Source organism: Bos taurus, chromosome Y (assembly GCF_002263795.3).
Source record: "Bos taurus isolate L1 Dominette 01449 registration number 42190680 breed Hereford chromosome Y, ARS-UCD2.0, whole genome shotgun sequence".
NCBI classification, from domain to species: Eukaryota; Metazoa; Chordata; class Mammalia; order Artiodactyla; family Bovidae; genus Bos; species Bos taurus.
The window spans coordinates 3,786,365-3,810,901 of NC_082638.1; the positions used below are offsets into that span (position 1 = coordinate 3,786,365).

The 24,537-nt window shown below is 47.5% G+C and overlaps 1 protein-coding gene across 2 annotated transcripts in view; it reads right to left on the reverse strand.

Annotated features, from left to right (window-relative positions):
* Positions 1-23,506, reverse strand: part of LOC100300059 (neuroligin 4 X-linked) — a 394,985-nt gene extending 371,479 nt beyond the window's left edge. Inside the window, exon 1 of one of the 2 annotated variants that reach the window (XM_059884058.1) lies at positions 22,785-23,506. The gene's annotated coding sequence lies outside the window, so the exon portion shown is untranslated. The remainder of the gene's footprint in view (positions 1-22,784) is intronic. The other variant, XM_015461827.3, reaches the window with a different exon arrangement.
* Positions 23,507-24,537: the final 1,031 nt, after the last annotated feature.

The window sequence follows — 24,537 nt, forward strand, 5'->3', positions numbered from 1 at the left end:
GTTAAGAGGACAAGCTCAGGTTTTACAGTATCAATCAAGGTGAAAAGCTGACCCCGTGCCTATGAACATTTCAAAATCTACCCTCCCTGTGGTACCAGTGAAAAAAAGGTCAGGAGTGTGTTCCCTCAAATTTGTGCCTCTTGATAAAAAAAAAGTCTAATCCCTTGAATTTATTCATCACCTCCACTTTATAATCATAAGGGCTTTGATGTAGGTCATAGCTGAATGGCCTGGTGGTTTTCCCTACTTTCCTCAATTTAAGCCTGAATTTTGCAATAAGGAGCTCAACATCTGAGCCACAGTCAGCTCCAGGTTTCATTTTTTTGACTATATAGGAGATCCAACCAGTCCATCCTAAAGGAAATCAGTCCTGAATATTCACTGGAAGGACTGATACTGAAGCTGAAACTCCAATACTTTGGCCACCTGATGCAAAGAACCGACTCATTGGAAAAGACTGATGACTCGATGGACGTGAGTTTGAGTGAACTCCGGGAGTTGGTGATGGACAGGGAGGCCTGGCGTGCTGCAATTCATGGGGTTGCAAAGAGTCAGACACGACTGAGCGACTGAACTGAACTGATGGCTGGGAAAGATTGAAGGCAGGAGGAGAAGGAGAAGACAGAGGATGAGATGGTTGGATGGCATCACCAACTCGATGGACATGAGTCGGAGCAAAGTCCGGGAGTCAGTGATGGACAGGGAAGCCTGGAGTGCTGCAGTCCACAGGATTGCAAAGAGTCAGACATGATTAGCGACTTAACAACAAGAAGAAATAGAAAAATATTGGGATGAACTGTGAGAAGGAGTGAGCCCCAGGCCATTCTGAAATTTGCTGCCCAGGAGGGTTGCAGATTAATGCAACGAGGGACCGTGAACAACACTGTGACCTCTGCCAGTCCACGGAGGTGGAAGGTGGCGTTTTTGCATGCTGAGTTCCCCCGGGTCAGTGTGCTGAGCAGAGCTGACCCACAAGAGAGGAAGAGTCCCAAGGAAACAGCAGAGTCACATTTGCTCTTCTAGATCTTCCAAGGACAGAATCCCCCTCCCAGGTCCAAACCCCAGATGGGAGTTTTCCTCCAGTGGTTCTACAACTGAGGATGGCTTCCCTGGTGGCTCAGAAGCAAAGATGCAGGAGACCCGTGTTCCATCCCACTCCAGGGTTCTTGCCTGGAGAATTTCATGGACAGAGGAGCCTGGTGGGCTACACTCCACGTGGTCGCCAAGAGTCAGACACTGCTGAGCAGCTAAACAATAACATGACTTAGCAGCTCTCAAAAAGAACAGACCTCAAGGTGTCCAGGCAAAAGCAGCAAAGGATGAGTAACCAAGTGAAGAGCAACACAGTATTGGATTCTAGTGTTACACCATAGAGAGCAACAAGCGTACAGGAAACTGGGCTTCCCTGGTGGCTCAGACTCTAAAGACTCTGCCTGCAGTGCAGGAGACCCCGGTTCAATCCCTGGGTCAGGAAGATCCACTGGAGAATGGCAACCCACTCCAGTCTTCTTGCCTGGAGAATCCCACGGGCAGAGGAGCCTGGTGGGCTTCAGTCCATGGGGTCGCAGAGTCGAACACGACTGAGCCACTGACACTTTCAGCTTCACATGCTGAATATCCACAGCTTCACATCCACTCCTCCCTATGGATGCGAAGGAAAGACTGACAATCGATGAACAAATGACGGAGGAGGCATGGAGTTCCATTACAGAGAAATTCTAAATAATCCAAGTCAATACTCTGCCATCCAAGGCGACCAGCTGGACAGCCCACCTCCTCGCCTCCATGGACTTTTAAGTGCCTAGATTCTGAAGAACGGTCTGCGACAATGTGAGCCAGGCTGTTACTTGAACATGGGAAAAAACCCATTTCCTGCCTCCCCCGGTTTGTGCAGGTCAACCTCAGCCTGTGGGTAGGCGATGCCCTTGACAGAGTTGAGAAAGACAACTGACCTTCCTGGGTTTTCTTGCCCAGACACAAATCCCAGACGACAACATCACTCAAACTCCAACTGGGCGGGGGGGGACTCTGTACCTAATATCACGAAGCCATTAATAAAATCAAGGAGGATAAGGTCACAGACGAGAGGAGATGAAGGAGACGGGACAGGCTAATGAATTCAGCCGGGTGGGCTGCAGGGGACCCTGGGACAGAAAAGCAGGATTAGGTGAAACCTGGAAAAATCCACACACATCTGGTGTTTAGTTAACAGCCCTGCACCAGTGTTGGCTCCTTAGTTTGACAGATGTTCCAGGGTAAAATAAGACATTAATTAGATATGGGGTAAACAAGCCGCCTCTGTACTATCTTTACAGGTTTTTTTTAGGGCGGGGGGGGGGTGTAAATCTAGATTTTTTATTTTTTGGTTGTGCTGGGTCTTCACTGGTGCCTGCAGGCTTTCTTTAGTCGCGGCAAGGGGCGGGCACTACTCCTACCTGTGGCTTCTCACTGTGATGGCTTCTCTTGTTGGAGGTGCCCGGCTTCTAGGGCACGTGGGTCTCAGGAGTTGTGACTCCCGGGCTCGAGAACACAGGCTCAGTAGCTGCATTGCACAGGCTCAGTTTGCCCTGTGGCATGTAGGATCTTCCCAGAAAAAGTGCAATCTGCTCAGTCTTGTCCGACTCTTAGCAACCCCATGGACCCCACAGCCCACGGAATTCTTTCCCTTCTCCAGGGTCTCTTCCCAACCCAGGGATCGAACCCAGGTCTCCCGCATGGCCGGCGGATTTTTTCCCAGCTGAGCCACCAGGGAGGCCGGGGGATCTTCCCGGGCCAAGGATCAAACGCAAGTCTCCTGCATTGGCCGGTGGATTCTTTACCACTGGGCCACCAAGGAAGTCCCTAGTTTATTTTTTAAAGATGAAAACAGAGTGTGAATACCTTGGAGTAATGCAGGTATGGTTCCATACCATTTACGTGAATTTGGTGACAAAAATGCTTGGGGTTCCCACTGCTTGTAAAAGTGATGCTTATACTTGACTACAGTCCAGTAAGAGAGCAATAGCATTATGCCTTCATAAAGAGTGTCCAGGGACACTCCTGGAGGTCCCGTGGCTAAGACTTCATGCTCCCAAAGCAGGAGGCTCAGGTTCAATCCTCAGTGATGGTCCCAGACCCCACATGCTGCAACTCCTATATCACAACTAAGATTTGTCTTGGCCAGAGAAATGAATGAATACTTTCTTTTAAAAGAGACACAAAGTTTCCATCTGGGATAAAACTACACTGCAAGGCTTATAGGAACACAAGAGACAGCATTCCTAAAATCGTTTCATCTCCTCCTAGCAATGTGTGAAACATGGCAAGGTGTAATAAACAACTGCAATTAATTAACGTTTCAAAAAAAAAGAGAGAGAGGCACTGGATTCTTACAGAGAATAATTAAGAATCAAGAGAAAAGGAAGATCAGAGGCAGGTAAGCGGCTTTCATAACAATTCAGAAAAAACTTAAAAAAAAATGGAGGTCCAAGTAACACGTTTTACTTTCGATTTTGAAGACTTCTTTTTCCCCTGTATCCTCCCCCAGTTCTTCACATCAAAAAGATTTGCCTTTTTTCAATCCCTGCGACACAAAATAAAGTGAGTTTTGAGAATGAAATCATATCCTTTGTTTTAGTAACCTGTTCTCCTTCTTTTTAAGTAATTTGTACTTCCTTCTTTACGTTTTTTTAGTTGATGTGTTTTTACTTTACCTTATTTTTTTGGCCACACCAATCGGCTTGTGGGGGCATATGGGATCTGAGTTCCCTGACCAGGGAGCAAACCCCAGCTTCCTGCACTGCAAGAAGAGTCTTAACCACTAGACCACCAGAGAGGTCCCTTAGTAACCTGTTTGATGAAGTGTTTGAATTCTTAAGATTCTCACAAAATGGGCAAAAATAGATTCCAAACCCTGAAATTTTCAGGGCTTCCCTGGTAGCTCAGATGGTAAATAATCTGCCTTCAATGCAGGAGATGTGGGTTCAACTGTTGGGTGGGGAAGATCCCCTGGAGGAGGGCATGGTAACCCATTCCATTGTGCTTGCCTGGAGAATCCCACGGACAGAGGAGCCTGGCGGGCTGCCGTCCATGGGGTCACAGACTTGGACATGATTGAGCCTCTAATACTTTCACTTTCGATCTTCAAGAACAGGGTTTGAAAGGACGGACCACCTGTGTGGTCAGAGATGAGTGAACCACTGGCTCTCTCTCTCTAAGCCTTAAGTTTCCTTCTGTGTAAACGAGTGAATACAAATGGTTACTCAGTTTCTTAGAAGTCCCCATAACCCGTGATTCTCAAGTGTCATCTTATTTTCTCACAAATATCCCAAATGCCTGTACAGTTGATGTAGGTGATTCAATCATGATCTAAGCTCCTTTTTATCTTCCTGGAATTAAAGGTCGACTCAAATGCACACTTTGGTAGAATTATTACATCTACCATCTCTCCACGCCCAAAACTGAAACAGCCAAGAAAAGATAATGCATTCTTGAACAGTTTTTTTTTTTTAAGTATTTATTTACTTGGCTGCATTGAATCTTAGTAGTGGCAGTTGAGTTCAGTCGCTCAGTCGTGTCTGACTCTTTGCGACCCCATGGACTGCAGCACACCAGGCCTCCCTGTCCATCACCATCTCCCAGAGCTTGCTCAAACTCATGTCTACCGAGTTGGTGATGCCATCCAACCATCTCATCTTAGCTGTGGCACTCAGGCTCAACTCCCTCATGGCATGTGGGATCTTAGTTCCCAGACCAGGGTTCAAACCTGCGTCCCCTGCCTTGGAAGGCAGATTCTTAACCACTGGACCACCAGGGAAGTCCCTTGAATAGAGTTCTTAATTTGAAGAGAGGATTTGTTTTTCCTACTGAGTAGGTCTGGAAGGAAATCAGACCGGAGGAGGAGGAGGACAGAGGAAAGACGGCTGCGTTTCGTTCTGATCTCCTCTGATCAGAGTCAGAGGTCCAGCCGGACCCAGAGGGCACCCCTGGTCCCTCGCCCTGGGGAGGACCCCTTTAGGACCACCTGGGGAATTAATTCCCTCTGAAGAAATGCCACCGATGCGTATCAAGAGAAACCAGAAGAAGCAAAGATGAAGAGATAGCTGTTTCAACAGCGGGTAATCCGGGAAAGACTCCTGGTTGTGACTAAACCCCCCTCCCTGGGCTCAGCCCCACACTCCAGGGATGTCTGAGGTCTTCACAGATCATACAGGGTTTGAGGCTGTTCTGTGATTTCTCTAAATCAACACCATGCAGACAGTGGAAGATGGGAGATACGGTTGACAGTTAAATATGATATTTCAAGCTCCTTTCCCTTTGACTTTTTCCTTCAGCGACCTTCAAAGAGAGAAAAGGTAAATATACACCTTGGAACAACTTAGCAATAGAACTGTGACCAGTCAGACTTTGTCCATCTCATCAACACATTCCTATCTTTCAGCTGATTCTGTTACGGTTTTACACAACGCAGAGCAACTATTCTCTTTCTGTGTGTGAACACAGGGCCTCCCAGGGGGCCCAGTGGTAAAGAATCCGCCTGCCAATGCAGGAGATTGCAAGAGACACGGGTTAGATCCCTGGTTTGTGAAGATTCCCTGGAGGAGGAAATGGCAACCCACTCCGGTATTCTTTCCCGGAGAATCCCACGGACACAGGAGCCTGGCGGGCTGCAGTCCATGGGGTCACAAAGAGTCAGACATGACTGAAGCAACTCAGCTCTCACACAAACACATCTAAGTGAACAAGATGGGGTGGGAGGCAGGTTCACAAGGGACGGGATATATGGATACACACGGCTGATTCACGCTGTGGTACAGCACAAACCAACGTAATATAATAAAGCATTTATTTTCCAATTTTTCAAAAAATGTGAATTAAAGAAATGAACAAGAAATTGGTTTTCTCTACAAATGCCCAACATGTATCCTGACCATTTAGACATATATTCAGAGAATTAAGCAATTTCTTATTCATTTAGATGGGACCAGAATCAATACTCCGCCTCCCCAAACTCGTGAAATTAAAACACAGGCTTATCTGTGTTATTTTCATGTAATTTTGATAACTGTTAATAGCTGATCCCTGTTGTTCATCAGAGAGACTTTTCCATCAATAAAAATCATCACGCACGACTCAGAGACATCGCTTTATCTGTGAAATTGCTTTAGCAGAATCAATGGAAAACCTGCCCACAAATTGTAAGTGAAGCAATGTGTGAATTACATGTTCATTCCCATAATACGCTGCTGTTTGATTTCCACTATGACCCGAAATTGTCAGAAGATGCGGGCTGAGATGGGAATTTTCCCAGGATAGCCATTATATTAACATCTCTCCTCCATCTTTCTGTTCTTATAACGACTGGGGCTTCCTTGGTAGCTCAGACAATAAAAGAATCTGCCTGCCATGCAGGAGACCAAGGTTCAACCCCTGGACCAGGCAGATCCCCTGGAGAAGGGAATGGCAACCCACTCCAGTATTCTGGCCTGGAGAATCCCATGGACAGAGGAGCAGGTGGTTTCTTTACTGCTGAGCCACCAGGGAAGCCGTGGGTAAGCAGACAGTAAATTAATGCAGACACACCTAGATGGCTAGCTCCGGGCCGGGATACGGGTAGCATCTTCAGCCTGCACAAGGACAGACAGACTGCTTTTCCCAGAGGACCCTGGTTAACTCTTTGCTTCTTTAGCAAATCATCTCTCTGCATATTAACCCCAGCAGCCTGTGCTGTTGAAGAAAATAAAATTTAACAGGACAGGAGGAGAAGGGGGCGACAGAGGATGAGATGGTTGGATGGCATCACCGACTCGATGGACATGAGTCTGGGTAAACTCCGGGAGATGGTGATGAAAGGGAAGCTTGAGGTGCTGCAGTCTATGGGGTCGCAGAGAGTCAGACACGACTGGGCGACTGAATAAATCATCCTCTCTATCTGAAAAGTATAGAATTACTGACCTTCTAATATTTCAGCTATATGGCCCTAATGATCTTGCCTTTAACTCTTGGAAAAATATTGATGAACACTGAATAAAGTTGCCGTTTCCCTTATTGTTGGCCGTGGGACACGAGGAGACACACACACACACACACACACACACACACCCATGCACGCACTCACCAGTAGGAAGATTCTGCTATAAAACCTCTTTGTTCTTAGTCTTGAGTCTGGTTCCGTTTATGTGTCCGACCCACCCATCGTCCACCCACTATTTTTGCTGGTGGACCTGTCACATGGATCATATAAGAAAGATGAACAACTTGCTCTTCTTCAGTGCTGTCTCAGCCCTCCATAAATGCTGCCTAGAAGCGAGAAAGGGGAAAGACGCTGCCCTGGCAACTGAAACACTCCCAGGTCACCTTAGATCCTTTTAGCTCTGTGTCAGTAAAATACCATAGAAGCCTTCAATATTGTTCCAGTTCCACAATTTAGGGAACACTCATTACAAAGAATCTCAAATCAGGTGGCGTCTCCTGAATCCATCAGCGTGGGGTTTCTCAAATGCTCAGGGTGCCTGTTGTCAGTGTAAAGTTCAAGACACAAGTATGGCGAGTCAGGTTTTCCAGAATTATGTGATGTGGGAGTCTCCTTAAAAGAGAATCCCTTAAAGATGTGGTGTGTATATATACATACAATGGAATACTTCTCAGCCATAGACAAGCATGAAATCATGCCACCTGCAGTCACATGGATGAACCTAGAGAGGATCATACAAAGTGAAGGAAGCCAGACAAACATCCCAGGATATCGCTTATATGTGGAAGCTAAAATATGACACAAAGATGACAGATATGTGGTTGTCGATGGGCAGAGGGTAGGGGCTTCCCTGGTGGCTCAGATGGTAAAAAAAAAAAAAAATTCCACCTGCAATGCAGGAGACCTGGGTTCCATCCCTGGGTGGGGAAGAGCCCCTGGAGGAGGGCACGGCGACCCACTCCAGTATTCCTGCCTGGAGAATCCCATGGACAGAGGAGCCTGGCGGGCTACAGTCCATGGGGTCGCAAACAGTTGGAAACGACTGAGCGACTAAGCACATAGAGGGCAGAGAAGGGATTGGCTGGGAGTTTGCAATTAGCAGAGAAAAACTAGTATATGTGGATAAACAGCAAGGTCCTCCTTGTGGAGCATAAGGAACCATACCCAAGAGCCTGTGATAAACTATCATGGAAAATAATATGAAAAGCTATGTATATATATATTAAATATATTAAAATAATATACATTTATATATGTAAAAATCGAATCAATTTTCTGCAGAGCAGAAATTAACACAGCACTGCAGATCCACTATATTCCAATAAAATAAATTTAAAAAAAGGGAAGCCCTGATTTGGGAGCTCTTGTCAAAGACCTTAAACAGCTGAAACATATATGAGAAGTGGTAGAGTTTGAGACAACTATCTGAGATTGTATCATCTTTGAGACTCTGTTACATCAGGATCCATGGTATCATTGGATCCATGGTATTTTTCAGGCCCACAAAATTGCTGAAATACACAACTGTTGCCTATCAGTTCTTATAGTGACTATACGAAATAGCCATTCATTAGCTAGATTCACTACTTTATGTTTAAAAAAAAACAGTATTTTATGGGCCCTCAATTCTTTGTTGAATCAAAATAATCTGTTTCATATATGTATTCACTCACATGATATACTAAAACAAAAAATCAGTGTTTCACCAATATGTGGTTTGACAACTTTGAAAGCTCCAAGCAGCTGAATAAACAGGGCATGTGAAGGACTCTATTACACTGTCGTGGAAAATCTTCTTAGCCATTTCATTTTGCTCCTCTTTTCTGACTAATGGAAAGAATTATCCTCTATCTAATTACCTTCATTGGTCCTTTAATCCTTTAAGGACGTCTGAGTCCTCATTACTCAGCCAAGCAGAATAAAGACAAGGAGGAAGGGGAAGGAGAAAAGAAGAAATAAAAAAAGGAAAATCCACAATACATACCGGGAAATGGTAAGCAATGACACACACATGAATTAAATATATTAATAACCTTCTCATGATCATTTACACACACAGGCAAGCTTTTTGGAGGAAGCTGATGTTGGAGAAGACTCTTGAGAGTAGCTTGGACTGCAAGGAGATCCAACCAATCCATCCTAAAGGAGACCAGTCCTGAATATTCATTGAAAGGACTGATGCTGAAGCTGAAACTCCAATACTTTGGCCACCTGATGGGAAGAGCTGACTCACTGGAAAAGACCCTGATGCTGGGAAAGATTGAAGGCGGGCAGAGAAGGGGATGACAGAGGATGAGATGGTTGGATGGCATCACCGACACGATGGACATGAGTTTGGGTAAACTCCAGGAGTTGGTGATGGACAGGGAGGCCTGGTGTGCTGCAGTCCATGGGGTTGCAAAGAGTCGAACACGACTGAGCGACTGAACTGATGCCTAATTCCCCTCTACAATACCAGAACTAAATTTCCTTCCAGACTTGTACCTTGGACATGCTCAAGAAAAGTGATGAAGGGAAGAAGGAATAGGAGTCAGAAACCAGTTTCTAGAAAAAAGATGCATACTTGTTAAACGCCCAATTTCTTTTCCTGCCAGTGCTGAAAGGATCTCCATTCCTGAGCCACCGTACTGACTTCCCACCTGGAAGAAGACCCCAAAAGACACCTCGCCAAGAGAAGCTACTCAGATGGACAGACAGGGCACCACCACCACCGCCCCAGGTCCGTGGTGCCCAGCACTGATTTCCTGGGACTTCTGTCCAGGCTGACACAGATTCTGGGTCTTGGAGTCTAAGGGCAGAAGTCTATCAGGGTTGACCTGATACATATGTTCCCACTGACATAAGGTTGCCCACTAAGTATCAATTAGTTATGTTTCAGTGAGGGCTGTAATAAGCCTGTTACCATAGCAACACTCCTCAACTTCACTTGAGTGAGAAGTGGGAAGATTCTGCTGCTGCTGCTAAGTCACTTCAGTTGTGTCCGACTCTGTGTGACCCCATAGACGGCAGCCCACCAGGCTCCCCCGTCCCTGGGATTCTCCAGGCAAGAACACTGGAGTGGGTTGCCATTTCCTTCTCCAATGCATGAAAGTGAAAAGTGAAAGTGAAGTCGCTCCGTCGTATCCGACTCTTAGCGACCCCATGGACTCTGGGGACCAGCCTGGAAATGGACTGGCCACATACAACAGTTTCTTCTGGAAAATGCCCATCAAACTCTATCCACCCATCCATCTCTCTATGTAATTTATATCTATCTCAATCTTATATATTTATATTAATTCCTTATATAGGCTAAATTTCATTTACGTTATATAACACAGCTATATTTCTGTAACACATTGTTCAGTTTTCAAGTCCTGTCCGGCCCTTTTGTGACTCCAGGGAATGCAGCCCACCAGGCTCACGTCCATGGGGTACTCCAAGCATGAATACTGGAGTGGGTTGTCATTTCCTTCTCTCTATAAGACATTATGGTGCTAAATGAATTTTATTCATTATGGATACAAAGGTTTTCCAATAGATGTTGAAATAAAGCATGTTTTGATGAGTTTTTCTTATCAGTTATATAAACTATATACAAATTCAATTTTAGATATGTATAACACAGACTATATATAAAATGACTATATATAAAATAGACAACCAACAAGAACCTACTGTATAGCATGGAGAACTCTCCTTAACATTTTGTAGGAACTTACAGGGAAAAGAATCTGAAAACATACAGACACACACACACACGTATGATTTATATATATATATATATAAGTTATATATATATAAGTTCATGTATATATATGTATATACATCCATATATATATAAATATATATATATACATCTGAATCACTTAGCTGTATACACTAATGCAATATTGCAAATCAACCAAATTTAAAAATGCCGTGTATAAATATAATTATATAAATATATAAACGCAAGACAGCAATAATTATATACACATATATTCAAATCGACTTTAGCTAGTTTTCTGGATGAAGGCTTTCTAGATACGACTTGCCAATGAAATGATTTTGTACGAGAAAGGGCTCTGTGATGCCGTCTGTAACTGTCCTGAGACCCCCCCCTGTGCCTACATGGCAGTCAACAGACACATCAGGGACTTAAAGTCTATTTAAGTCTATCTGCTATTGAGGTCTTTGCTATATATATGTAGCTGTATGTATATATATATATATATGTATATAGCTATTTATGTATTTGCTATATAAGTCTCTTTGCTATTCCGTGCAATCCAATTTACAAAGAACCTGCTGCTGGAGACACAGTGACAGCCTGGGCCTGGAAACCCTGAGGTGTTAATTCACCGCTGCCCCGTCTTTCCCAGGGGCTGGGGTGTCGTCCACGCTTCTCGGTAGGTGCTCTGCGGGGGAGCGGTCCACGTGGAACCAGAATGCATGGGAATGGCAGGAAGGCAGGGGCCCCCAGGACACAAAGAGATTGTCATGAGTTGCCCCACTTCGGGGACTTGCAGCTTCTCAGGGTTTGGGGAACGTGAACCCCGGCTTTGTCCGCTGTGCTGATACAAAGCTCCTTGGATCTTGCCAGTTGAGGTGAATGGCAACAGCCTCTCATCAGCGCTCTTGCGCACCGAGAAAGACACAAAGGCTGGCATCTCCTACCAGGCAGATAAAAGGGCTATTTAGTTTTGTCTTTTAAAAAAAAGAGTGTCTGGTTTGATCCTCGGGAAAAAAAAAAAGTCAATTTCTGCATCCCAGTTATGCAAGCTGGCGGAATATGGATGACCATGAAGGGGCTGTCTGATTTCACGCCTACCACACACAGGGGCTCACCCGGGGCGTGGACAATGATACCCTGTTGGAAAACGTTACTCACATCGGAAGAGAAAGCTTCCGGGAAAATTACAGAAAGTACACGTGTGCCCCTCAACACACACTCGCAAACTCTTTCGGTCTCATGACGGAGGTCTCAACATCCTGTAATAAATCCTTAGAGCAAAGCACGTGTAACAGAATCTGCATATGCATAAATGGACGACTGTGCGGTACACCTGAAAAGAACACAACAATTTAAATCAACAAAACGCCAGTCAAGTAAATAGACACATGTATAGGGATAGCTGGATCACGATGGTGTACCCCTGAAGCTAACGCAACGTTGTAAGTCAACAAAACTCCAATAAAGTAAATAGACACATGTATAGGGATAGCTGGATCACCACGGTGTATCCCTGAAGCTAACGCAACATTGTAAATCAACAAAACTCCAATAAAATAAATCGATACACCTATACGTATAGCTGGATCACTGTGGTGTATCCCTGAAGCTAACACAACATTGTAAATCAACTACACTTGAATAAAATACATAGATACAGGTATATAAAAGACACCTCCTCCCGGGAAGGAAAGCTGCCACAAACCTAGACAGCAAGATGGAGGGGCAATAATAAAACACACTACCCTCCAATAAGTGGTAACAGGTACAGAAACAGGGACTCAATGCCGGTAACTAAGAGAAATGCAAATCAAAGCCAAAGTGAGATATCACCTCAAAAGGGTCAGAGAGGCCGTCATCAAAAAAGTCTTGCAAACGGTAAACAGGCGTGGGAAGAAGGGAGCTCTCCCACACTGTTGGACGGAATGTGAATTGCCACAGCCCCCGATAGTGAACAGGATGGAGGGTTTCTCAGAAAACTTAGAGAGAGAACCAGCATATGACCCAGCAATCCCACTCCTGGGCATATATTTAGAAAACACAAAAACTTTTAATTCGAAAAGACACATGGACCACCCCTCCAACCACGATGCTCACAGCAGCATTATTTACAGTAGCCGAGATATGGACACAACCCAAGCGTCCATCAATTTACAGTAGCCGAGATACAGACACAACCCAAGTGTCCATCGATGGCTGCATGTGTAAAGAAGATGCGATGCATACACACACACACACACACACACACACACACACACACACAATGGAATACGACTCAGCCACAAAAAAAAAAAGAATGAAACAATGCCATTTGGAGCAATGTGGATGGATCTAGAGATGACCATGCCAAGCGAGGTAAGGCAGAAAGAGAAGGGCAAATATCATGACATCACTCACACGTGGAACGGGAAAAAAAAAGGGCACAAATGAGCTTATCGGCAAAACAGACTCAAAGACATAGAAAACAAACAGATACGCTTTGCTGTATACCTGAAACTTACACAACATTGTAAACCCACTATGAAACTGAAAGCGTGAGTCGCTCAGTTGGGTCCAACTCTTTGCGACCCCATGGACTGAGGTTCCTCTGTCCACGGGATTCTCCAGGCAGGAATACTAGAGTAGGTTGCCGTTTCCTTCTCCAGGGGAATCTTCCTGGCCCGGGGATCAAACCAGGGTCTCCTGCATTGCAGGCGGATTCTTTACTGTCTGAGCCACCCATAAGCAGGTAAATCAACTATACTTCAAAATTTTTTTTTAAAGAAGAATAAGCCGCTGTTATAAAAGAGATAAGGATATACTGATCAGCACAGGAAACTGTGTTGCATAAAGTATAAACATACCGAATCACTGTGTTGTCCATGGGAAACTACTAAAATTATGCAAATCAACCTAAATTTCTTTAAAAATGTGCTTATGCTTTCCCACCATCTAGCGTATTCACAGAGAATACTCGTGCAGGAAAAAACGGGAAAGCTCTGCAGCTACCCAACCTCAGTGGGTTCTGGGCTCCTCACCCCCTAACCACCAGCTGCCCCACCCCTCCCAACCCTGCTAGTGGTTTCCGAGACCGCAGTTTGACGCCTCGGGCTGAGCATTCATAGCTGGCGGACAGTCAAGGTAACCCAATCCATGTTCCCCGCTGTGTCTATGAACCAAACACTGGTGATACTGACAAACGAGACCTGGAAAATGACACCATGTTCCAGTCCCATCACCGCTGTAAGAACACAAGCAAGGAGCTCTTTTCCGTGCTTTGCAAAAATAATCACGGGCTGCAAGTGCACACCTCTCATCACTGCCAATCGCAGTTTCTGTCACCTTCGTTCTGGTTTTTTTTTAAAGGATTCCAAAGCTTAAACAAGTTTGCTTTCTAACATGAGAAAAATCGGAAGTGAAATTCCACATTTCAAAGGACTGCACTTGGCAGAATACAATTTCTTTCCCCCCATCATCAACCTCCGCAAAAAAAAAAAAAAAGTCGTAATCAGCCAAACAAAAACAAAAGTGGTTAGCAAAGGGGAAAAGGGATGGGGTAAATTGGGAGTTTCGGATTAACAGATACACACTAAAGTGAAAGTCAATCAGCCACGTCCAGCTCTTTGCGACCCCGTGGACTATACAATCCGTGGAATTCTCCAGGCCAGAATACTGGACAGGGTAGTCCTTCCCTTCTCCAGGGGATCTTCCCAACCCAGGGATTGAGCCCAGGTCTCCCGCAGTGCAGGCGGATTCTTTACCAGCTGAGCCACCAGGGAAGCCGAAGAATACTGGAGTGGGTAGCCTATCCCTTCTCCAGGGGATCTTCCTGACCCAGGTATCGAACCCAGGTCTCCCCCATTGTAGGCAGATTCTTTCCCACCTGACCCACGAGGGAAGCCACATAGATACACACTACTATATATAATATAGATAAACAACAAGGAGCTACTGAAAAGTGCAGGGAACTATATACTCAATTATTTTGCAATCATCTGCAAAAAAAATATTTATATATATATATAAATATATTTATGTATGTATAACTGAATCAGTTTGCTGTACACTTGAAACGCAATTTTGTAAACCAACCAGGAAAAGTGAAAAGTGAAAGTGTTAGTCACTTGAGTTGTGTGTGATTCTTTGTGACCCCAGGGACTGTAGCCCACCAAGCTCCTCTGTCCATGGGATTGTCCAGGCAAGAAAACTAGAGTGGATTGCCTTTTCCTTCTCCAAGGGATCTTCCCAACCCAGGGACTGAACCTAGGAATCCTGCACTGCAGGTAGATTCTTTACCATCCGAGCCACCAGGGAAGCCCCACAAATCAGCCATATTTCAATTTTTTAAAAAAAAAAAAAGAAGAGGAAGATGAGTCAGGACGGGGGATGGGTGCTTACAGGAACCTACAGAGAGTCAAGTGCACAGAATTTCAGACTAGAATGGGCGTGGCCAGGAGGAAATGGCAGGTAACAAATCCATGGTTATCAAGGTTAGGTACAGTATTCTTGCCTGGAGAATCCCATGGACAAAAGAGCCTGGCAGACTATGCTCCATGAGTTTGCAAAGAGTCGGATGAGACTGAGCAACTAACACTTTCGCTTTCAAAGCAAGGTGATGATGTTCCAGACCTGCTGTGTAATATTGTAGCTACAGCCCACGGGACTGTATGATACACTGAAACCCAAGCTGAAAGGGTACATCTGTTTTCCCATGTTCTTACCACAATGCCATAAGATAAAAAGGTCTTCCCTGGTGGCTCAGGCAGTAAAGAATCTGCCCCCAATGCAGAAGACTTGGGTTCAAACCCTGGGTTGGGAAGATGCCCTGGAGAAGGGCATGGCAACCCACTCCAGTATTCTTGCCTGGAAAATCCCAGGGACAGAGGAGCCTGGCGGGCTATATACGGTCCATGGGGGTCACGAAGCGTCATACACAACTGAGCTACTAACATTTTCCTAAGATTACAAAGATATGGCTGGGGTGCTGGCCTCAAGACCAAATGATGACTTCATCACCCAATGTGATATGAGCCTCTGGAAACCAAAATGTTCACCAATATCGACATGTCAAACCAAGAAGTTCCAACTGTCAGCCTAAAGGCTGTCATCTGTTCATGGGAGACCATTATACACAACACACATTTTAAAGAAAACCACCAGAGCTCTGGTTCCTCGTCCTCATTTCTGAAGACCTGTAAAAGCACCTTGCTACTTCCTGAATACCATTCTGAAATAAGAGCTTTCCTGGTGGCTCAGACAGTAAAGAATCAGCCTGCAATGCAGGAGATCTGAGTTCAATCCCTGGCTTAGGAAGATCCCCTGGAGAAGGAAATGGTAACCCACTCCAGTATTCTGGCCTGGAGAATTCCATGGACAGAGGAGCCTGGAGGTCACAAAGAGTCAGATACAGCTATGAAGAACACATCCTGAAATCAAGACTTGCTTGTTTGAGATGTCTTCCAATGAGGCCCTACGGGGTTTTCTCTTTCTCACGCCTTTCCTAAGACACTTTTTCTTTCCTGGAATCATCAATTCAATAATACTTCATCTTAACTGTATACTTTATGTTTGCTGAGGTTTGGTTTCTGTTCTATCAGGCATCCCTTCTGGGGAGCAGGGAGGGGAAGTTTGGACCAGATTCAGTTCAGTCGCTCAGTCATGTCCAACTCTTTGTGACCCCATGGACTGCAGCACGCCAGGCCTCCCTGTCCATCCCCAACTCCCAGAGTTTACTCAAACTCACATCCATCCATCCATCCAGTCGGTGATGCCATCCAACCATCGCATCTTCTGTCGTCCCCTTCTCCTCCTGCCTTCAATCTCTCCCAGCATCAGGGTCTTTTCCAATGAGTCAGTTCTTTGCATCAGGTGGCCAGAGTATTGAAGTTTCAGCTTCAGCCGCAGTCCTTCCAATGAACATTCAGGACTGATTCAGAGACTCATTCTGGAAACTGATTAGCCCATTTCCACAGGCAGAGGGCGCTCCAGAGTCCTGCACACCGAGGGCAGTTGCTCTCAACAGTGAATGTCTTAAGTTTGAAATCAGAGCCCCAAGTGGCCTGGATATATTCTCCACTCGGGCACCGATTTTACGAGCCTTTTATTTCATTTTTGTGTCATATGCCCACCGCAGACATAAATCCTTCTCACAGCCTAGATATTTGTTCGCAGCCTATAAATTGCCAACTTCTTTCCTAGGGCTCAAAAATCACTGTGGACGTTGACTGCAGCCACGACATTAAAAGATGCTTGTTCCTTGGAAGGAAATCTATGACAAACCTAGACGCCACATTAAAAGGCAGAGACGTCACTTTTCCAACAAAGGTCCATATAATCAAAGCTATGGTTTTTCCAGTAGACACATGTGGATGTGAGAGCTGGACCATAAGGAAGGCTGAGTGCCAAAGATTTGATGCTTTTGAGCTGTGGTGTTGGAGAAGACTCTTGAGAGTCCCTTGTCCCGCAAGGAGATCAAACCAGTCAATCTTAAAGGAAATCAACTCTGAATACTCGTTAGAAGGACTGATGCTGAAGCTCCAATCCTTTGGCCACCTGATGCAAAGAACTGACCCATTGGAAAAGACCCTGATGCTCGGAAAGATCGAAGGTGGGATGAGAAGGGGGCGACAAAGGATGAGATGGTTGGATGGGATCACTGACTCGATGGACATGAGTTTGAACAAACTTGGGGAGATAGTGGAGGACAGGGAAGCCTGCTGTGCTGCAGTCCATGGGGTCGCAAAGATTCGGGCACGACTTAGCAAATGAACAACAGCAACCACCACTTTTCCCCCCCTCTCCTTTATTCATTTGCACTAATCTGCCCGTCTCCAAGAAAATAAGAGGAAGGATTTCCCATCCTGCCATCCACTGAACAAAGAACAGAAGAGGCTTTGAAAGGCCAAATGTAGGTTGTTTAGAGAGAAAAAAAAAATTACAAAACTGGAAAATATTCGTGCCATGAATGGCCCATGAATGGTTTACAGGCCACAACAGATGACCTAATTGCCTACAACCACGTGGGCTCAGTTTTGAGAGCCTCACTGTCTCCCCATCTCTGCACATAAGCGGAATATTTTATTTGAAACTGGAAGCTGACACGCTGAAGAAATCAGCTGTTGCTACGTTAGAAGGCATAGCCTGTCTCAGAAATTTTTTAAAGTCCTTAAGCAGACGATGAAGTGTCTCTTCTGGAAAAAAAAAAAATACAGCATCCAGAATTTTTTTTTTAATTGAGCAACTGATTTAAAGCTGAACATATTTCTCTCATTTGAAAATAAAGGCATGCTGTGAAGGATGGAGAATATTCAGAAAGAATACAGTCGTGGTTGATATATTAAAAATCTGGTCCTTGCCCTTGACTTTCACATACCAAAAAAAAAAAAATCAACTGTCATCAAGTTTGGGATTTAAAATCTGTTTTCATCAGAGAAGCCTGTCTTCAGAGTGAGGGCATTTAAAGGACTTTAAATATTTTCACAGGGTCGCTTCATTTGAATCACATAAACTCTGTCTACAGGTTGTACAGTCCACAATACCCAGGCTGTAACAAAGGTTGAGAATCTGGAGTACCAATTAAAACGGAAGACCGGTGAGCCCCCTGCCAGATTCCAGGCACTTGAATATTTACTTTTGTGAGAACCGTCTCTGCGTCTTTGTTTTGTGGTCCAGGCATCAAAGCCCAATATTCTAAAGGGTTCTTACAGAGTTGCCTGCGTATTCTGAAAGCAACAAAATGTGTATAGACAGACAGGAAACACTCTAGTCTTTGTATGGAAACCAGAAGCTTTCCACAAATTACTGCAAAGGAAAAAAAAAAAAAAATGAAAAGGCCAAGTTCAAAAATAAAAGAAAAACACCCATATACTTGCTGTCGGTCTACATGCCAGGCCAAAGAAATAACTTGACAATTCTGCACATGTATTCACTTGTGAATTTCACAGGATCATACCTGCTTTATGCTTCTTATGGAACAATTCCTCACTTATGGAGCATGTTACCTATTCTTAAGACTGGGATAAAAAATTACCTGGATAGCTGGATTTAGGGCTAAATGTACATTCAGCATTCTTTTATTTGGGAAAAAAAAATACAAAGGAACATTAACAATTCTTCCACCAAAGAAAAACATGTCAAAACGCCTTGCAAACAGCATCAAAGCACGGCCGTTATTATGAAAAAGCAATGATCATTAACTCCCCGCTCGAAATCATACTGGTTTCCAAAAAATTTAACATGTCATTTTAATCCAGTGATTTAAAACTAATGAAGTAATTTTCCACTTGCTACATCCTGGCCCTCATTTTTTTTTTTCTTCCATGTCAAGGAAAATACTCTTTAAAAATTGTCAATTACATTTCTTTGGGTAATAGAATACTGAGGTTCTCATCTTGGGGGAGAAAATTATTTGCAGAGGCCTCTGTGAGACGCTTCTGTTTTGAATATCGGGGCACGTTTCTAAAATTCAATTTTATTTTAAATCTGGACATAAACGATGAATGCAACCATGTGCCATAAACGCCCGGCTTCCCAGACACACACCTTGTGTCGCATTCAAACACGGGGACCAACCCGGAGTATTTTCGAGATCGCTAGTAACCTCTTCCCAACAGCGGACGGGAGGCCTGCAACCAGTCCCTACCCCACCCCCAATGTGCCCCCACACACATGCAGATTTCGGGGCCATCAAAACCATTTCCCCTGACTCCGTCAGCCCCGAGGAAAAACGCTAAAGCATCTCCATTCAAATCACGGCGCTCTCCCAAGCAGCTGAGGTTGCTTTGTTCCACCGGGAAGTCAGGTCTCGACACCCCGGTCGTTTCATTTCTAGCCGAAGGAGGTGCCCAGCAGACGGTGCCTGACGCCTGCGCTTCTGTTCTGGCCTGCAGAGACCTCCACGGACTGGAAAATCGGCCCCGTGAGGATCACTAAGTCTCCCCAAACTTTTTTCTTCCTTTTTCTCTCTCCGCCACCCCACCTCCTTCTGCGTCCTGTTCCTCAAATCAGGGGACAAGCCTGACTCAGAAAAGATGCTAGGTCGGCACCACCTCGCATGGGGACACGGGGAAAATGGAACGCGCTCAGAAGGTGGAAACCGGGCCGGCCAGTGGATCCTTTCCAAAACTATAGGATATCACAGAAAGCTATTTCACCCCACTGACCAAAGAGAAGGAAAGGAAAAAGAAAAAGAAGGCAAATCAAAATGAAAGGAAGTAGCCACACTACCCCCTTGTGGATCCTGCTCGCAAGGACAGCACCTGCTTACTTCGCTGCTCCCCCCCCCGCCCCCCGCCCCCGACACCCCTCACCCCAAATTTCTTAAGTTGGGTCCACCTGAAAGACGGGCTCGCCCAGGGACCCGCCCGCGCTCCGGCTTTCATACATTACGCGCGCAGCCGGGGCGCGCGCGAGATGCCAGCCTCAGCTCCAGGTTATGGGGTTGGGGGGGTCCACCCCCACCCCGGACCCCCGAGACGCTGCCTGCTGCCCTCCTCCCCCACGCCAGCCCCAAAATAGCAACCTGGTGGCTCCAGAAATAAAGTAAAAAAAAATATATATTTTTTTAAAGAGGCCCACACCTGCTGGTCGGTTCCGAGGAATGAGTCCGAAGCCGAGGAAACCCGCAGCCAAAAAAAAAAATCAAACCCCGCTGAGAAAAGGGGTGGCGGGAGAGATGCAGAGGACGTCGTCCGAGCGCCCCTAGTCCTCCCGGCCGGACGTCCGTTCCCAGGGTGGTCCCCCGGCCGGGCCCCCGGTGGGAGGGGGTGGGAGGGGTGGTGGTGGCGGGGACCCCGGGACCCCGCCGATGCAGGAAGATCGGGTGAAGTGTGTGTGTGTGTGAGAGAGAGAGAGAGGCGCCGGAATGGTGCGCCCGGGCCCAGGGCTGCGCGGGGTACCCGCGTCCGGATCTGGAGGTGCAACACCCCCCCCCACCTCCGCAACCCGGGAAGGCCGCCCGGGAGGATTGGAGGGGAGAAGGCGAGCCTCCCGGGTTCTCGGCGGGAGGAAAACAGCCGGGGGGTCCAGGTCGGGGAGGGGGGGAATAGAGAGGGGCGCGTCTGGGAGACGGAAGGATGCGTGCGCGCCGGGAGGAGGCGGCGGGCGTCCTGGGGAGCCGGAGGGGGGCAGGCAACTGTCGTGCCTGGGGGCTGGGGGGGTGGTTTGCAGCCGGGGAACCTCAGCCTCTCCTCCTTCCTCGAGCTCGCGACCCCCCCGCACCGTCTACAGCCGAGCGGCGCACACCCGCCCCCCGCCCCACCACCACCACCATCAACACCTCCCCAGCCCCGGTCCCCACCCCGCGCGCCCGCAGGTCCGGCCACGCAGGCCCGGGGGGCGGCCCGCCGCCGCCGCCGCCGCCTTGGGGAGGGGGCTGCTTTTTGCCAGGCTCTCCCAGCCCCTCACCCACCTCCGGGTACCCCCCTCCCCGCCGCCCCATCTCCAGCCACCACCCCCCCCACCCCGCCCAGGCGGCGGGTCTTGGCCACCAGTTCCGCCCGCTGGAGGTGGCGGCGTAACCAGGCCGAGGCGCGCGGGAATGCCTTGGCTGGGGGGGGGGGGGGGGGGTGGCTGTTGCGGGGCGGGGTGGGGGGACGAGGAGGTGGTCGGGACGAAATCGGATTGAAAGCGTGGGGAGGGGAGGGTGGGAGGAGAGCCGCCGGCTTTTAGGTCGGGGTGTGGGGCGCTTCCGTGGGCCCCAGTCTGTGGGGGTGGTCCTCAGATCCCACAGACTCCCGAGACCCCCAGCCCCTACCTGGGACGAAAGGGCTGGCCCGCCGCGCGCCCGGCGGCGGTGGTGGTGGTGGTGCTGATGGGGGGCGGGGGAGTGGGCTCTGCTCTAGAGAATCGGGGTCCTCCAAGGGGCTCGGATGGGGTCCGTCCGCACCCCCAACCCGAGACCCCGGCCCGGAGCGCCCCGCGCGGGTGCCCGCTGCTAAAGCAACTTTTGTGGTTCCTGGGGCCAAGCGGGCAGCCTTGGGGACCGTGCTGCGCGCGGGAGCCGCGTGCCCCTCGCACAGGTCCAGGCCAGACCCCCCCAACCCAGCTCCCCGAAGCAGTGAGACCAGCTCCCCCCGCCACCAGCCGCCCCCGACTCGCTTCCCCTCAACACCCTCCACCTCTCGCCGCTGGCTTTTTCTCCCAGCCCACACGCACGGGAAGAAGATTGAGGGGTGCAGGTAGCCCGCCCCCCTCTTCCCCCACCCCCACCCCCCCAGCTTGGCAGAAACCGCGCGGAGCTAACCATCAATCCGTCTTCACCCCGGGGTCTCCAGCGCGCCCCGGGTCGCTGCCCAGCAAACCCCAGCCCGGTCCTAATCAGTCACGCGCGTTATTCAGTGCATCACACAAGCCCGTCATCTGCTCTCAAGGCCAGCAGAGGAACGAAGGGAGGGGGGGAAAAAAAAAAGGAAAATCGGTTAATGCAAACCCAGCCAAGCCTGCTTTTTTTTTTTTTCCCCCTCTCCCTGGTTAACCCAAAAAATAAAATAAAATAAAATGCACCCCAGGAGGTAGCAGCTGACAGTTTTCCTTAAAGAAGGAGGAAGGCAAAAAAAAAAAAAAAAAAAAAGGCCGTGGCTGCTCACAGTTTCCATTAAGTCCTCCAGGCTGCCTCACCAGTCCCGCTTTGCAGAGAGCTAGCGCTTCGGTCTTTCTCTCCCTGTACTGCAGATATATTTTTTTTTTCTCCCCCTTCCTCTCTCGGCCACACTCTTCTCTGTTTATTTGTATGTAACACAGCGCTACTTTGTAAACAGCAAACACGGCCCCGGCGCCGTTCAAACAGCTGACTGCAGCCAAAAGGCTTCCAACCCCACGGTGGTATATCGCGATTTTTCTAAGTCAAAAGAAAAATAATAATAATAATATAACGTTTGTGTCGAGATGTGCACGGAGCTGGCAGACGACATGCATGTCCACACTCCCACCCACACCTAAGAAATGGAGCGACAGATGAAAGTCCTATTCAAATTTTCAAAATGAGGGAAAAAATAATTTTAAAAAAATATCGGATGAAGTGAAGCGCAAACGTTAGCAATCAGGCTTACTAGCATCTTTTTCTGGGATGCACACACGAGTCCAATCGTTAAAAAAGGGGGGAGGGGAGGGGGCTTTAAATGAAAAATAACCCAGAGACGTGTATCTTAAAACGGCACCTACCTCAGCCGTGGAGAAGCCGCATCGGTTCTGAGTGTTCCTGTTAGGCATCCAGATTTTTCCAGGGAACCCTGACTGATGCTTATGATTCAGGAGGATGTGTATAAGTCCAGCCGCCTGGGGTTCTGTCGAATCCCAACCAGATTTGCACACCGTCCCCCACCCCCAACCCACGTCCCCAAAGGAATGCGAGGACCACCGACCCCGGCCTTTGGCAGGAAAATTCGGTGTTTGTGACGTAAACAGTCTGACGGGCAGGAAGAAACGGGGACGCAGGCGGAGCTCGAAGGGCAACGTGAGGTCTGAATAAGCGCTCTGTACGGAGAGACAGAGACCCGGGATGCAAGAAAGAGAGAGAGATTGAAGCGAAAGGTCCTGATGGCTCCCAGCTCGCCCTCTGCTATTGGACCAAACTGAATGAAATTTACAAAGCCAGCAGCCAATAGATCTCCGCAGTCGGCCCCGTCACTACAGAAACCAAATCCGCAGCTACAAAGCGCTTGCAAAGAGCAGCTAATCCCAGTGCAAACCAGCTGGAACGGAGAGATTCCCCGGGTGTGCCGGGGTGGTGGAACAGGTGAGCCGCGTCTCCCCGGGCCCCCAGTGCCCGAAGCGCGGGGGTTGGGTGGCGGGGGGGGAGGTGAGAGCTTCTTGCGCTCCTCCGGCACCCTTCGGAGACGGCAAACGTGCCGCTGTATTTGCAAACAGCTTTAACCCTTTCCTGCCGGGCTAGGCGAGAGCGAGAGCGCCAGCGGTGGTAGCGATTCCCTGGGCGTCAGGCAGACTAAAGTGCTACTGTTTCCTGACTGATGGTAATGGGAAGCGATGACACAGAGATACATAGATGAACATATAGATACATACACACAGTCACAGACACACAGACCAACACACAGATACACACACAGTCACAGACACACAGACCAACACACAGATACACACACATAGTCACAGGCACACAGACCAACACACAGATACACACACACAGTCGCAGACACACAGACCAACACACAGATACACACACAGAAAGTCACAGACAGATACACAGATCAACACACAGATACACACACACAGTCACAGACACACAGACCAACACACAGATACACACACAGTCACAGACAGATACACAGACCAACACACGGATACACACACATAGTCACAGACACACAGACCAACACACAGATACACACACAGTCACAGACAGATACACAGACCAACACGGATACACACACATAGTCACAGACACACAGACCAACACACAGATACACACACAGTCACAGACAGATACACAGACCAACACACGGATAAATACACACGGTCACAGATACACACACACAGTCACAGACAGAGACACTGACCAACACACAGATACACACACAGTCACAGACAGAGACACTGACCAACACACAGATACACACACACATAGTCACAGACAGACACACAGACCTACACACAGATACACACACAGTCACAGACAGATACACAGACCAACACACAGATACACACACAGTCACAGACAGAGACACTGACCAACACACAGATACACACACAGTCACAGACAGACACACAGACCAACACACAGATACACACACATAGTCACAGACACACAGACCAACACACAGATACACACACAGTCACAGACAGATACACAGACCAACACACGGATAAATACACACGGTCACAGATACACACACACAGTCACAGACAGAGACACTGACCAACACACAGATACACACACACATAGTCACAGACAGAC